A 16,977-nucleotide genomic window follows, 5' to 3' on the forward strand; every position below is an offset into this window, starting at 1 on the left:
CAATCCTTCTAACCCCTTTGGAAGTTTCGAAAACTCCAATGAACTCCTTCATGTTTATTTGGCTTCAGGTAAATCACATTTCATCCTGGGCAAGTACTAAATTAAAATGTTACTAGCAATTAAATAAAATGTGCTGGATAGTGGCAGTAGTGTTACAGCTAGGCAAAAAGCAGCATGGTGGTACAGTGGAAAACACATGGGACACCTGGATTCTAGAACCTGACCACCATTAATAATGAGATATTGAGCAAAATATTTAACCTTTCAGGAGCACGCCACCCTCAACCTCTTTACCTTTATTCCACAGGTCCCTCCGTCTAGATTACATTATTCTCCTTAACTGGCTGACTCTGCTCTTCCCTTAAGGCCAGTCTAATTAAATAAAACATTCTCCTTGAAACTAAAAAGGGTGGTGGTGGGGAAATGGGGAAGGACTTTAATCCAGTTCTGCATCACCTCGTACTTCTAAATGGAGCTCCATACTTCATCTCTTCCTTATTCCTGCTCATCTTACGTATCACTGTTAAACTAATCTTCCTTTGGCACTTTTTATCGTGTCCTTCCATGACTCTAAAATAGCCATCTTCCAGTTTTCAACAGCATCTAGTCTGAACAAAGTACGAGCGTCTGAGGACCTGCGTAGTCTCTTCCACCAGACCCATCCCGCTTCCCCCATGCACTTTCTGTTCTTTACTAAGCTGGTCCAACATCACCTCAATTTACATCACTGACTTCTACCACTAAGGATTTGCTCATCCTGGTTTTCTGGGTGGGGGCTGCCCTCCCATCATTTGAGAATGTCCAAATCTCCCCCATCCTTGAAGAAAAATTACCCCGTTACCTCCACGGAACTTTGTTTTTCCAACTATTCCCACCATTCATAATTTCCTTCTCATAGGTGATCTCCTTCATTCAAAATGCTGCCATGTAATTTTAGCTCTTAATTAAATATTAATGTTGCATTTATTGCTATTCTTCATAGATCTTTAAATAGTTTCCTCTATTCTTAGAAACATTGAGGCAGAAGTTGAGTTTTAAACCTCTGCATCTCTCAAACCCAGCTTCAAGGAGCTTTATCTAACATTTGCCACAGGTCCGTATTACACGCTCACAGTCAGGACGGTCAAGGGCAACTGGGATGGAAAATTGCATGTTAGTCACTGAGAAATTCTAGAGAACTAATAAACAGTAAATCTACAGCTATACCAGGCAATTCTTTTGACACTGTGGAAAGCACTATCTCATGCACCAGTTTGCTGCTTAAATTTTTTCTTCCATCTTGTGCCACATCACTCCCAAGACTGCATTTGAGCCAGCTGGATTCCATCCAGAAACAGATTCAAATAGACAATAGGCCAACTAGAATTCCCATCTTCCTTGATTAGATGTGAAATTGTAGAGCTGGGTGTCACTCACATGCCAGCCACTCAGGAGTCTGTTATCAATTAATTTCTCTGGAGAGCTGAACTGAGGGGACTGTGACAAGTCTGTTTTTAAAGGCTCTGTAAAATTATGGCCAGACCAGAATTTTAGAGATAGTGCCAGACAGATAGACCTGTCCTACCTGAATGAAAGTATTCACTATCTGCTGCATGTCATAAATTAAAATGCTCTGTAAACTCCATAGTAAATCGTATTTTTTTTGTACTGGGACTTGATGGTTAAGATTCTTTGACTCGAAATCACATCTCCAAATTGTAGGACAACTTGCTAGTGAGATGTGAGAGGTTTTACCATTTAGAGGAAAGAGGAAATTATCACACATTCTGTCAAAGCTACTGGATCTTATTTTTTGTAGTTTTCTTAACTAATCAGAATTAAGGGTAGAATTTCCAGGAAAGGCATGTAAGATACCACAGAAGCACAGGATGTTAGAGGTATACCTTAGAGATCATCGAAGTAAAATCCCTTATTTTACATCTGAGGAAACTGAAGCCTGCCTGAAAAATCGTAAAACTCATTCTTACCAAAGACAGTTCTATAAGCCAGGCTTTATCAAGAAGTGCGAGGCATTAAATTCCACAAAGAGCAATGGGAATTCATGTGTCCATTATACACTAGAACTAAGGAGAACGTGAAAGTATGAACCCAGCTCTCTTTTTGGACCTTGAACCCTCTTGCTAGTGCTATGATGAAAAATCAAGTCCTGCAGAGAATTCTAGGGACTGGAACAAATACCAGCAAAAACATTTACTGTTCAGATGGAGTCTTCGCGGAAAATCCATTGTAACAGAAATACCCAAACCCTGATCTGAAACCTTGTTTGTAAAGGCACTTTGTAACCTTTGCCAAAAGAATGCCACCCAGGGGGTGATGACAATATTCACCACCACTCCTTCACAACATTTTCACTTGAGTTGAATCATTGGCACTTGCGGTGTTTGAATAGGCAAAGTAGATACATCATTTCATCAAAGTAGATACACCAGAAAGCTGCACCTAAGGAGCTAGTGGGTGGAGTAATGAGCCTGAGAACTTGTGTATTTTAACTCCTACTTCTAACTCCTACACAGCCTCATGCTTCAAGTGATTCAAAATACATTACACTAGGGAACCCTACTGTATTACTACAGTTGGGCTGTCCCTCAGTAACGTCACCCCTTTGAGAAATAAACATTTGTAACACATCCTCATATCCTGGAATTTTCCCAAGAGAAATTTAAGAACCATACTCTTCAGAGCTTAATAAATTATGTGAGTGTATATCCCATTATATACCTACATAATTTATGTTTAAAACTGATTTATTTGTAAAGGAAGTAAAATGAATCATTATTGGATTAGAAATGTATTTCATGGTCATCAACTTACATTCTTCATCTTGCACTATAAAGAATAACAATTTAATAATTCAAAATAGAAGCTTAATTTGGCATACTTAAGTGTGGTTTTGAATTGTTTTGAAAACATAGTTTTGTTTTTCAAACGCGTTCTAGATTTCTTTTTATTGTTGTATCTAAAGAAAGCCATTATGATTTTCAGAGCAAGGAAAGAAATACGTCACAGGAAAAGTTATTTTGTATTTCCATTCAGATTGTTAAGTTACTGGCTATTTCAATCCACTGGAGAATGTGATTGAAAACCTGGTTAGGATGATAAAGTAATCAGGCTGACCAGTACGACATCTGCTGAGGAAAGGGGGAATTCTGTTGTGAATGTGAAGGTCATGCAGCAGAATAATTATGTTTGTCATAGAGTTAAGCCTTAATTACAGTGTGTGCTGAGAAAAGATTCTACAAAAAATTATGTCTTTGGTCCATGAGAACACCTTTGTTCATACTATTTTCAGTTAAGCCTATACATTGACCGTTTCTACAAAACATGCTTGAGTCTCCATTATTGTCTATAATGAAAACTTCACTTTCACTCGCAAAGGGAGTACCAGAAGAAGTAAAGCTGAGCGCTTACCAAACTCTTTACGGTGCCGGTGTTCTGAGATTGGGCAGAAATGGCCCCTGAGTTTCTAGGACCTTTTCTTAAACATGCTGATAATCTCCACCAAAAGAAACAAAAAATGGCAAACTGTTAGAGTGAAAAACAGCACACAAAAAGATGCAAGCCCTTGCAGAAGGACTGTATGTAACTCACGAGCGTCTTTCTTGTTTCCCTCACTCATCACAGAGACTCCTAAGTTAGTGCTCATCTCCAGCTTCTTATGCACACAGACAATGGACTTCCTTCGTTTGTACTCGCCTACACTTTGTAAGTCCTCTGAAGTTTTATGTCATTTGATTTCTCCCAGCTTATGAAACTTTTAATTTTATATAACAATTCATACTTTCTAAAGTGCTTTCAAACATTTCATTTGATTTTGACAACTCTGTGGAGCACGTCACACGACTAAGTACCTGTGCCCCTTTTAAACAATAAAAACAGATCTACGTTCTTAGGTAATATACACCAAAAAATATTTAGGGTTATAAGGCCATGATGTATGCAACTTTCATTGAATTCAAGGAAAACAACCAACCAAAAATATATATTAATGTAGATACATACATAGAAAAAGAAAGTGAGTGACCGATTGACAGAAGAAAGGGGCAAACTGTTAGCAATAGATAAGTCTGAGTAAATGGTATGCAAGTGTCTTTTCTATTATTCTTGTAACTTTTCTGTAAGCTCAGTTCGCCAAACTTAAGGTTTTTCGGTAATTATTTTCAAATAAAAACTTTTTTGTTAAAAGATAGAAAGACGAGGGAGTTAAACAATTTGCATATGCTAATAGAGCTGATTTGCGACAAAAGTGAAGAATCAGAATTCAGGTCTTCTATTTCTCCACATTTCCTCCAAGCCTATGATCTATTTCTGTATAAGCTGAAATGTAATTGCCACTTAAAATATTTGTAAACCACCATTACACCTTTAACCAATCAGTCATCAGTAATCAGTACCAGAGCCCAGGGACAATTCATAATTATTATTTAACTATTATTTATATATCACATTAGCCATTTCAATCATTTTTACAATCCTGTTTTATCTGACCCTCATACCTCTGAATGAAGTAGATAGAGCAGGCATTATTGTACCCATTTTACAGATTAAGAAACAGGATGTGAAGGTTACTTGTATCATTATTATTGTTCATAGCTACTAACTGGCAGTCATATTCTGCAGACAGTACCAGAACCAGTACCCTCTCCAATATATCCTCTTGATATTCCAGTGTCTTTTCATACCCCTAATGACCGTATCTAAAACTTCTAAGGCTTATGCTGTATTCAGCAATAGAAACACAACATTCTCTTAAAAGAACAAAATGACTGAGAGAGATGCCTATGTTTTATTTACTAATATTATATATAATAACAGGAAAGACTTACTGAGTATTTACCTGCTGTGTGCAAGTTAAGTGCTTTATATACATTACCTAATTTCATTTTTTCAGCATTTCTATGACATGCAATTCTCATGGTCCCCATCACACAAAGAAACAGGGTCTGAGAGTTTGACTAACTTGATTGATGTGACAGAACTACGGGGGCTAAGGCAAGACATGGGCCACTACGAGCCCCCTACCATTAATTAAATTGTCCTATTCCACATTTTCCCCTTCTTTCTGTAAGCTCAGTTGATCTCTTAGCCAATTTCTTTTCCGTTTATTCAGTGATTTTTAATTTCTGCAATCAAGAAAATTCTTTCCAGGAACACAGTTTGTATGGAAAGCATAGGTTTGAAAAAGCAGGTCCCACATCTTAATTTGCAGCAGCAGCAGCCCCTGGCATACAGTAAGCATTCAGTAAATGTTTGTTGAATGTATGATGTTTGGAGTTCTCTATTAAAATGCTTTTAAGATGTTTTGATCTAAATACTTAAACACAAGACCTAAAAATTGAGCAGGTTCAATTTGCCAAACCTTGGATTTTACAGCAAAGCACACAGTTTCAAAGCCGGGGGTGGAGGTGGGGGGAATTGATAATAAAAGAAGAAAACAAACTTCACTTAAAAATTTTTTAAGCCAGCCCTTAAAAAATGCTCTGTCAATAATCTGACAGTTTTGACTGCCTGGATCATCTTTTGTAGATAACCTCTTGTCTCTATGAACAAAGGTGATGCTCGTCTCACCGCTGGTTGGACTCCATGACTTTTCCCTTCACTGTAACCAGTCAGGATAAAAGGTGACCACAGCTGGCTTACTACAGCGGCGCCCTTGCAGATGCCGTTCAAGCAATGACACAGGAAGGGACCAGCCAGGGAGCTCAAGATAAGCAGCAGGATACACGGGATACACTTTTCCACCTCCGTTCTTCCAACTCACGCTTCCAGCTGCCCTGGTTGGGTTTCTTCCCACTCCAGAGTTTCCCATTACATTCACTTGCATCCATTTTTCCTCAGACCAGAACAGTTAGGTGAGCTAAGAGGACCACACTCTGCTGCCTCCCTCCTGCTTTATAAGATGGCCTTTGTCCCACCTCGTGCATTCCAGCCCAGCACACAGACACCGTAAGCGCACGGCCTAACCTGACTGCGATGTAAGGGAATTTCAGGGTAAAAAGGGCACTCGTGGAAGTCAGTCACATTGCGTCTCAGGTTTCTCAGCTTGGCACCGGTTTGCAGCATTAAAGCAATTCCTTTCAGGCCTGCTATCACTCCCCCGCTGCCCATTACCCTTGCCTCCCGCTCAGGCTCTTAGCCTCTGGTTCTTCTTACTAATGAACCTGCCAGCCCCGGACACGGGTACTTGCAGATTCTGCAGAATGAGGCTTTTTCCGCCCTCGGGCTCAGCATATCCTCTACCATATTCCCTCAGAGACTGCACCCCCTGCAGTCAGCTGTGTCCCCCACACCTCCTGTCTCCTCATCTGTGCGCCGTCTGAGCTCCGATGCTTGGCCCATCCTTGCTCTCTGACATGTATATTTTTGCATTTGCCATTTATTCCTCCACCTGCTCACAAAAAGGCTGGAGGGGACAGACTGGATTTGGCACTTCTGAATTTCTTGGATGATGGTTCCCTGCGATCACTTTTTAAAATGCATCTGTAATCCACTGTTTTTCAGGCAGAAGCTTGCCTACAATTTCCCACACCCATCCCAACACCTTGATTTTACCGGATCCCCTGAATAACTGTCCCCAGGGCTGCAGTCACAACAGTAACATTCAGGTTCTTATTAATAATTATCACCATCTTTTAAAAGTGATCCTTATTGTTATTGCTTCACATCATTTAACATTTATATTTAAATACAGAAAAAGGGGGAGAGTATAGCTCAGTGGTAGAGTATGCTTAGCAGGCATGAGGTCCTGGGTTCAATCCCCAGTACCTCCTCTAAATAGTATATATAAGTAAGTAAACCTAATTACCTCTCCCTCCAAACAAACAAACACACAAAAATAAATACAGAAACTGAGGCAACTGTGGCCAGGGTCATCCCTTGGCTCACTAAATAAAGGAATGGGTTTTTTACTTGCTCAGGGCAAATAATACAGAACCAGTGCTTAGGACACAAACACGCTAAAAGAATCAGAAAAGGAAGGAGAAGCTGAATGATACTGAGTACCACCACATGCTGGACACTGCTGTTCACTTTCAGACTTCCTTATTCTGAACTAGTCATTCTAGTTATAAGTAAAAGAATCAGACTTAAAAAAAAATTTTACACACCTGTAGGGTTAGGATTTCGACCCAAGTCATTTTGTCTCCAAAAAATCAATGCTATCTCTCAAAAGAAACTTCTATATAAATGCTCAACAGTAAAACCCCATCATTAATTACATGGAAGGATTTTTCATTTGCCTGCAATTTACATCTTTTCTTCCCCCAGTCTAATTACATTGCCAATGCCAGTAAAGGGCTTCTTATCATAATTTATTAGGCTTTTTGGTAAAGAGCTAAATGAAGGTTTGCTGTTAAGGTGGCGAGGAAGAGAAGACTGAGATTCCAATAAAAACTTGCTAACTGGTGTGCAATACCATGCCCATTAAATGGGGAATAACTCTCACAGAATACAGACTGGTCTCTACAGCACTCGTTAAGGGCCGGCTTAAATTTGAACTGTGGGCTCACACCCAAGCCTGCCCTGAAAGGCTGAAACAAACCCCCATGGAAGACACTATTGGTTATTTAGAATCTAGGGCATCACGAAAAACACGCTGTTCAGTGTTGTCCGTAAGGCATCATTACTGTTGTTCCAAATTAGCAAGGCATCCATGCACTTGCTTAAAGTGTTTTCCCTTGATTTATGCGCCCTTGCTTCTTAAATCATTTCCAGAAATTCTCAGGAAATGTGAAAGGAATTTATCAAATGAATGTGTTATCTTTTTCTCCAGCAGAATGTCAGATCACTTCTTGAAAGATCTTCTCCAAATTCTTTAGCTCAAACCAATTTTAACAAACTTGAATATACACCCCATAATTAGGAAGCCAATTTATTCCGTTCATTTGCATCAGTCTAAATAATTTTTCCTGACAGATGACTTCCGTTCAAAGTACCAAGTACTTTTTAATCCTAGGCAGGTTATTGCTAAGGATAAATGATTTCACATTTCTCATAAAGATGCCAGTCATTAAGAATATTAACGCAAATTCCTTCCCCTTGAATAGAAACGAGCTGTCATTTTAGCCATGGTGCTGTGTCAGCCTTTCTATTGTCAAACACAACAAATGATGAGAAAATCAATTTATTCTTTAGAATTAGTCAAGTGAGGAATTCTTTGAAGTGGGGGGGGGGCAGGGTTTTGCCTGAATTCCATAATCACATAAAAGCGAGCACGGTATATATATTGGTAAAATGTGAAATTTAAAGAGGATTGTTTGCTGTCATAGACCTTCCAGACAGAATCTATCTCTGAAAAAGAATTCCCTACTCCGAATATAGAGGTTTGATGAGCAACAGATGTGGTTTAAACGAATTCTTGTTCAACTGAACTAAGAATATATTTTGATCTGTATGAGGAACAGTCCAGAGAGCAGGGCAGTGACTTGGGCACAACCGGTGTTCAGGTTGGTGGTTGGGGGCGGGGGCGGGGTGGAGTATATTTATTTACTCCGTAAAGCTGCTCTCACGAGGCAAAATGCAAATGAGCTTTTAATGAATACTTTCTACTAGTTGTATGATGCTTATGAAACAAGTTACAATTTTACTTTGTCGTCTAAGATGCGTGGAGGAAAGCATTTCAACGGGTGGCCACAACCTTTAGAATGACCTGTGTCCTGGCGTTGGTTTGCAAGTTCCACAGCTTAGTTTCTCCACCCATAAAGGGAAGATTAGATCATTGTTCAAGAATGACAAGCATTTCATATTTGGAAATGACTGAATAATGAAGTGCTTGGATTCTATAGAAATGCTGAGGAGAAAAGAAGACTAATTTCAAGCCAAAATCCAGTACAAACATGACTTTCCTATTGTAAGCCTTATGTGTAGGGAAAGAAATTACTTCGAAGGCTTTGTTTCTAGGGCTGCGAATTTGGAAATACATTAATATCAGGATGATTCCGATTTTTTTAAAAGATCTGTGTACTATCATCTCTTGTCTGTGGAGATGAGAAACATTCTTTCTGCTACCCTGTCCTGAAAGAATGTAGTTGCTAAAGATTTAAATGACAGGAATGGAAGGGTCATCTTTTGATTCCTTTGCCTTTGGGCAGGACTACAGTTAAGCCGTCTGAGGAAAAAGAACAATGCTGTTGCTCCCAAAACTCTCCAGGTGAGAATAGTAAAAATTAAAAAGAGCAGATGGGAAAGCTCAAGGGCCTTGAAGTTAATAAAGGTCAGTTCCGGATGACATAATTTCAGTTAAAGTCATTTCTATTTGCAAATAGCCTGACGCTTAGCAAAACTCCAAAGGATATGATATTTGGCACTAGTTCTCTGAAAATTCCACTTAATATTAGCATTAATGTCTGGTCATTGTTTTGTTCGCCTCCATTTCACGGGGTTGATGAGGGAGGTAGTCCTGCTCTACGGTGCTGGGATGACCAAACACAGGACATCCGACTCAGGACATGGGGGATCAAGGGCATTGATTAGTCACATATACTAACTGCCCAGGGGAAGAAGACACTTCATGCCATGCAGGGCAACACAGAGGCTGCATTCAGGAACAGCGTGAACAAGAAGGGAGCTGTGGGAAGCAGGCTCTGTAGTAGTAAGACGGTGAGGGGGTGCCCTGATTCCCAGGGGAGGATGTGATTGGCTCGTTGCAATGACTGTGTGGGCTGGCAGGAAAATGAAACTCATTAGGTTGAGGACCAGTTGGAGTACAGGTGTCTAGCTGTAAGGGAACTAGCCAGTGAAGGAGGCTTTCCCACTTGGAGGGAAAGCATATCAGGTAAAAGTAGGGGGAACTCACAGCCCTTTGAGGCCCTGTGAGGCTCAAAGATGTCCAGGCAGTGAAATCTTAGACTTCATGCACCAGTGGTCCACACAAGCTTTGTCAACTTGTACGATGCTCACTTCCCCTCGGCCATCCCCACTGCTCTAAGAGTAATAACTCCACCACACCTACTGCGTCTCATGTGAAAAGTCACTTTTGACTAGATTGATAAACATGGGGGTGTAAACAGTTTTCCAGCAACAGACTCAGGCCAAGGTGACGTTAAGTAGAGGATTCAGGTGGAAGTATCCTCTACTACTCGCTTGGATTTGAATAGAAAGAGGAGAGCCCTGAATCATCCAGACAAATTCCATACTTCACTCCTCGCTTGACTTTAATTTGCCATGAGGTGAATGTTGACCAACTTTAGACTTGGAGCCAAAGAGACAAAAATGGTCTAGCTTGCCAAAATGAAGAATATGCCTGCCTTCATTTTTCAAAAGGAACACTGTCAGGAAACAGTCAGGTCACACTCTCTCTCACTTTCCCTGCGACTTAACGACTGAGGAGATAAAGGACACTGAGGCCTGGGGTTTCAGGCAGAGCTTGGACATCTGAAGTTAAGCCTGAGCCTGCTATAAAATCTTGGGCAAGGCATTTCATCTCTATGGACCACACATTCTGTAGCTTTTTAATGAAGAAGTTAAACTAGACGGAGAGTTTAAAAATACTTTTTTAGTAGCACGACCCTTGTTTAAACAACGTCTAAAGACACTTGATGAAACAGATGGAAATGAAGCTTCTCTGTTTGAATCCAACGAATGGAGCCCAAGCCCAAGTGACTTGGTCTCCCTGCTACCCAAGATTCCTGAAGCACTTCCTTGGAAGTCTAGTGCTCCCTGGAACCCAGTTTGAAAACCAGCAGATGATTTACTATCCAAGGTTCCAGCAGAATGGAAAAATCATAGACTATGGAGTCAGACAGACTAAGATTCAAATCCTAGATCTGTCACTTCCTAAGCTGTATGACCGGATTTCCCATCTGTAATATGAAGATTAAAAAAAAAAAAAAAAAAAAAAAAGCTCTATTTCAGGACAATTACTATGTTAAGAATGCATGTAAGGCCTTTAGCCAGTGCCTGAAACCTAGTGGGGACTCTTCCATGGTTGCTACAATCAAGGTTATGCCTCTGACATGAGCAGACAGGTTACGCTTCTGACATAAGGAAAGATCCTATCCGTGAACTATTAAACTGCAACAGGATCTCTATCATTCCTGAAGCCCAGACCTCAAGAACTGGAGGCTAAAATTCCTCTTTAGAACCTGAATTGGTTTCTATTGTTCCAAGTTAGCAGAGGCGGGAAAATTCTTCTAATTCACTGAACATTCTGTATGCGTGGCAGAGCATGGACCGCATCGACACACCCCGAGTATTTTCAATGACAACGCAGTCAATCCAGCCACCACAGATGGCATTTAAAGCACATTGCTGTCACCAAAGAATAACAGGGGAATGTCACTAAGAACACTTGAACACTAAAGCCACAGAAATCCAGCACCTGACAGCCCACGTTCTGAATTTTGCCCTGGATCATAAAACAGTGCACCAGAGAGCTATTGTCCTCGCGTTGAGCTGCTGTTATGATAGTCCGCATTCTTCCCATAGCAGAGGAATGCCCTCATAAAATGCATCCCAGAAGCCTGCGATTTTGGAAAGTCTCACCTTTCGGTAATTTTCCTGGCATTCTGTGAAGTAAGCGCCACCTCACAGGTCGGACGTGCAGTAGGTGAGGCTCAGTGGATGCCAGCATCCCTGGTATCCCGACAAACACACGTTCTGAAGGAACTGGACTCACGTAAGTTTATTCCCTTTTTAAATGTTGTTCCCCCTTTTCCTTAGCAGAGGCACTAGGGATTAAACCAGAACCTCATGCACGCCAAGCCCGCGCTCTACCACTGAGCTCTACTCCCACCGCTTCACGTGAAGTTCAGACACTCCTCCCCACGATCTATAAAGCTGTTTTTTAATGTATGAAAATTTACAAACATACACGTGAGTAAAGGGTATCACAAACCCTCGGGGGCCTCCTTCACAGCCTCCAGCATCAGTGCTTCCCCGCCACGTGGCGGCGTTCATCCGCGTGCAGGGGGGTGACACACGGCCACTTGGCTCCGAGACTGATGGCCCAGGTGAGACCAGGTCGGCTGCCAGTTAAACTCAGTGAAGTGCCTGTCCTAGGCCACCCCGAAGAAGCACACGAGGCCCCAGACGGATAAAGTCAGACTCACATCAAGAATTACAACCAAGAAGGCAGAGCCAACAGGTAGAAAAGAAGGGAAATCTGGTAAATTCTGTGGGGAAGATGAGACTGGCCCTGAGCTTTGAAGGGAATGGGAGTGAGGACATTCCAGGCTGAGGGGGAGGATGTGAGTAGGGACAGGGAGGGAAGGAACGGAAAGGCCTCTTTAGAGAATGATTCATATTCCAATGCGCGGGAGTAGGTGAGGGGAGGTGGGGCGGGAAGCGGGAAATTCTCGCGGAGACGTGTAGGAGCCTCACGCGCCCGCCCGGATGAGGATGTTGCTCGCCTGTGGGGCGCGGTGCCAGGAATCCCGCAGGAAAACTGGAGGTAGCAGGTGCGGGCACGGAGGGTGGCAGGGAGGTTTGGTGCCCGGACTGAATGAGAACTTGCTCAGACCCAAGCTCCGGCCTGAAGAACCCTCTGGCTGGGTGTTTTGCTCCCACAGGGAAAAGAGCTGAGCCCCACGGAGATCTCACATAGACGGTTCAGCCCTTGGCGCAGGGAACTCCCTGCAAACCATCACTAGGAAAACAAGAGGCCAGGAATAAAGAGAGGCAGCAGAAGCACCTGGTCCGAGGCTAAGAAACATTAGTGTTTACTAAGCACTTGGTCTCTGGAACGGCTGCCTTTCCAAATACCACACCTTCCTCATCCACTCCATCCTGCCACAGGCGGCTACTGTGCCGGCTGCTGGGGAGGGGGAGCCGGCACCGCACGCCTGGGAGCCCTGCCTCCCGGCCCTCCCTCCAAGGAGCCTTCCCGCCTCGCCGGCGGCCAGCTGCAGCTCAGTTTGTTTGCGGAGGTTTGCATGCACATACTGAGTTGCCTTTTTTTCCAGCCAGTTCAGCAGTGTCCCGAAATTCACCCCCAGTGTAACTTCTGCCTCTGCTCCTCCTCTTCTTGGAACTGCCTTTTGTTTGTCTGGCAGCCTTGGTTCTATGGGGGTGTGTGATGATAATAATACAGCGGGCTTATGTAACCCTCTTCATCTCCAGCAAGCACTTCGCAGACAGTTTCGAATGCATCTCCGGGTCGGGATCAGGCCGGGCGGCTTGAGTGGCCGATAGGAAATCCCCACCCGAGGCGCCGAGGCCAGGAGGGAGGGCAGAGGGGGTCAAAGGCCGGGCCTTCGTGGCCCCCTCGCGCCCCCGGAGGTCAGGGAGATAAGGAACAATGACTCGCCCCCAGGAGGAGGAAGGAAGTCCCTCTGCCCCCTTATCTCTGCTCTGCCTGCTCCCCGTTCCCAGAGCCTGTCTCTTGAGAAGACTGTGAAGGCGGCTTTGTAAGTACGATGCGCTCCTTTTTTCTTTAAAAAGAAAGGAAACAAACTTTCCTTACTGCCCTTGTCCATTTCATCTTGTTATTCCCAGGACTGTGTTGCCACTTTCAGATTCTGCCAGGATAGAAACAGTGTTTCTGGCCCAAGTCCACTCAGTTGGGACCCTCCTGAAAACAATATGAGGGGAAAGGTTTCTGTTGATAATTCACTTAACAAAACAGCACCCAGACCAGGTGCTGAAATTGCCCCCCTTTCTCTGCTTCCTGGTCCTGGTCCTCGTGGTGTCTGCCTCTTCTCCACACCTAAACACACCCCACCCTGCAAAGGAGCCCTGGGTATTCCCTGCTTGTTAGACACAGAGAAACGATGTAGCAACTTTGAGCTTCAGTTTCTCTGCTTTCAGTCCCTACAATTTCAGGCAAATATAATTGCTGGTAGTTTCTTTTCCCACTATGAAATAAATCCCATTTTTCAGTATAGGCTTGAAACTTGCACTGGCTTGTATAAACTTGATGAAATACTGTAGACATGTGAATTCTTAAGTTTTTCACTGCATAGCTGAAGGTTCTAAATAGTAAAGGAAAGTGGACACAAATGTCTAAAAGCACTGGCAAAACCCAAACCCTGTAATTAAACTACGTGTCCGCGAAGGATCCTGAACTGACAGAGTATTTTTCTCAGGGATGATGGTCAGGGCTTTGAGACATTGTCTCTCAACAAAAGGTGAATTTAAAACTGTAGGGTGACACTAAGATCCAATTTCAGAACACTTAGAAAGTACTAGTCGCTAATTGAGTAAGCCAAGAAAATAAAGTTCTATTTTGGGTAGTTGTACAATCTGCATTTCTAAAACCATGATTATAAGTTGGGGTATTATGAGACATGGAGCATTATTGTCTTTATTTCAGGTAAGAAAACTAAGAAATATAAATTGACAATAATATAGAAGAGCAAGACTTCTCTGCGTGAGTGCTGTGATTAATCCACTGACTTGATTGCCTTTAGATAAACAGATATGAAAACCACATATCATGTGTGTATATGAGAGTGTGTGTGTGTGTGTGTGTGTGTGTATAAGAGTTCAGGACACTTAAATGTATGGATTTGTTTAATTAAATGTAAATATATACATATATTCAATCATCCTGAACTCTTACATATCTGTTTTAACTATCTAGTGTTCAGTATTTACATGGTAATATAATATCCAAAATAGACCGAGTGGAAAGATTTCATATCAGATTTCGGAATGCAACAGAGCTATGTATTCATTATTTATTCAACAAACATGGGAAACATAAAATTATGTCCATTTTTAAAATTCCCTTTAAATGCCATTTCCACTTAAAATTCCCTGTGGCTTCTAAGAAAATTTAAGGCATAATTGAAGTTGAAAATAAGACTGGATTCTTGTTGCTTTTATCCCTAAATGTAAAAGTGAGCTGTCAACAGTGACTTCTATACTCTGGTTAATTTAGTTACAAAGATCAGTCACATGATCTCAACGTTAGCCTCAAAGGCGTACTCCATCACAGTGGAAAGAACACAAACTCTGATGGCATCCGGATTTGAGGCTTGGTTTTCCCATTGCTTGGTTATGTGACCAGCAGCAAGATCTTTCAAATTCTCAACCTCAGATTTCACATCTATAAAATGAGACCAATACTACTTACCCCAATGAGAGGATTGTTGAAAGGACTAAAAGAAATAATATATGTAAAATATCTATCACAGTGTCTGAAAATAGCAGTGTTTCAGTCAATTTTAGGGCTTTTCCCCTTATTTTTTTCATCTTTGATTCAGTTCATTTTTTGAGCATCTGCTGTTACCAAGTCCAAACTCATTCTACTCGCCACAACAATAAATCTGGAGACAAGATGTTGGGGCAAGGAATAATGACTTTACCTGAAAAGCCAGCAAATGGAGAAGATGGCAGGCTAATGTCCTAGAGAACCATCTTACCCAAGTCAGAATTCAGGCTTCTTCTATACTAAAAGGGGAAGAGGTGTGGCTGGTTGTTGTAGACTTCTAGTGTTGGAATCCTTTGTTCTGTCAGCTGTCCCCTGTAGGTGAGGTCAGGATGTTCCTGTAAACCTCTAACAAGATAAATGTTACTCTCAGTTCTGTAAATTATCTCTATGTGAATGAAAAGTATTAGAAGCTTAACGGTCAGAGCCTTGAGAATAGGCTACACTGTCTATTTCAGGCTACAGGCAACATTCTTTTACAAAAGGTGCAGAACCAGCATGACTAAGCAGAAGAGACAGAGCATGGGGTTAAAGCTAAAGGAACAGATCTAATATGGAGACGGATTTGCTTTTCCCTGTTACACTGTTACGTATTGCATGCTCTGCTAAGCACTAGTGATCCCAAAGTGAGTAAGAGTAACATCCTGTCCTGGAAGAGATCATATGCTGAAGAAAAAGACCAAAACAACAGATAATTTTCTTAACAGTATAACACCTGCAAAAAATAGAAGTGTATTGAGATTAAGTACAGAACTGAGGCCAGAGTAGTTCTCTCTTGTGAAAGTCAAAAGAACATTTACAGAGATGATGTTGATTGTGTGAGTTTTAAAGGATTAGCCTGAGGTGTGGAAGGACATTCCAGAAGGGGAGAGCACTGGAGAACAGAATATGTGAGAAAACCTGGGGAACTGGTTTCAGTTGGTGCTGGGGTGTTGAATCTTGGTGGGGTGGCGGGGCGGGGCTAGAGATTTAGTCAGGGGCCCAGTCATGGATATTGTGCTGCTTCGTGCTGAGATGTTTAGACCCATTACTCAGGTAAAACTCAAACTCGTGCTCATGAGTTTTTGGGGACCAGCTCAGGATCCAAACAAAGTTCACTTTATAGGTCACGTCAATATAAAAAGCTTAGGCTGATATGTAAGTCAACAACAACACAAAGACATTATTTGGTTCAATAGACTATTTTTGTTTATTTGGGTTTTTTGTTTGTAGCAATCCCACCTCAGTGATGGATGCACTGCAACACAAGGTCCTGACCTCACCCAGATCTGGCACTTTCAGGAATACTCTGTAGTCAAGAGAGAGGCAAGGATGGACTTTGCTTGGGGCTGAGAAGGCAGAGGGTAGACGTGACTTACATTTTAGGAAGATTTTATATAGGTTGCCTACTATCCAGTATAGAATGTGGCTTGAGCACGAGCCTAGGGAATGATAATGCTATAAACTAGGAGACCAATTAAATTCTCACTGTACAATTGCCTTGTACAGTGAGAAACGTGGAGGGTCTGAGCAGTGTGGGTGGACAATAGGGCACAGATTCCAGAGATATTTAGAAGGTGGAACATTCTCAACTTGGGGACCAAATGAAGGAATGAAGAGAAAGGAAACATCTACAAAACTACTTTTAAGCTTGGGCAACTAGGTAGCTGTAATGGAATACCATAAGACAAGAGGCACAAGTTAATAGAAGAAAATTGAGTTAGCTGGGGTAATGTTGGATTGAGAGGTTAAGCTACTACATTAAATAAAATACAAAGTCATTTTTGAAAAGTATAAAATTGCCAGATTTGTCTTGGAAATTTAGCAAAGGACCATAGAACCAGGCTCTCCCCATTATGCTCAGTTCCCAGAAGAAAGGTCAGCATCCGGGCTCAGGGGGCTCTGAGCTTTCA

The 16,977-nt window shown here is 42.0% G+C and overlaps 1 protein-coding gene across 8 annotated transcripts in view; it reads left to right on the plus strand.

Moving 5' to 3' along the window:
* SULF1 (sulfatase 1) overlaps positions 1 to 16,977 on the plus strand; it is a 151,155-nt gene that overhangs the window by 10,410 nt on the left and 123,768 nt on the right. For 3 of the 8 annotated variants that reach the window (XM_045507105.2, XM_010970611.3, XM_045507109.2), the window contains exon 1: positions 13,024 to 13,340. The exons of 2 other annotated variants lie outside the window; for them this stretch is intronic. The gene's annotated coding sequence lies outside the window, so the exon portion shown is untranslated. Of the gene's footprint in view, positions 1 to 12,367; positions 12,386 to 13,018; positions 13,341 to 16,977 lie in introns of those variants that run through there. 3 more of the 8 variants (XM_045507106.2, XM_074354858.1, XM_010970615.3) reach the window with 3 other exon arrangements.

The sequence above is a fragment of the Camelus bactrianus genome, chromosome 29, assembly GCF_048773025.1.
Source record: "Camelus bactrianus isolate YW-2024 breed Bactrian camel chromosome 29, ASM4877302v1, whole genome shotgun sequence".
Taxonomy (NCBI): Eukaryota; Metazoa; Chordata; class Mammalia; order Artiodactyla; family Camelidae; genus Camelus; species Camelus bactrianus.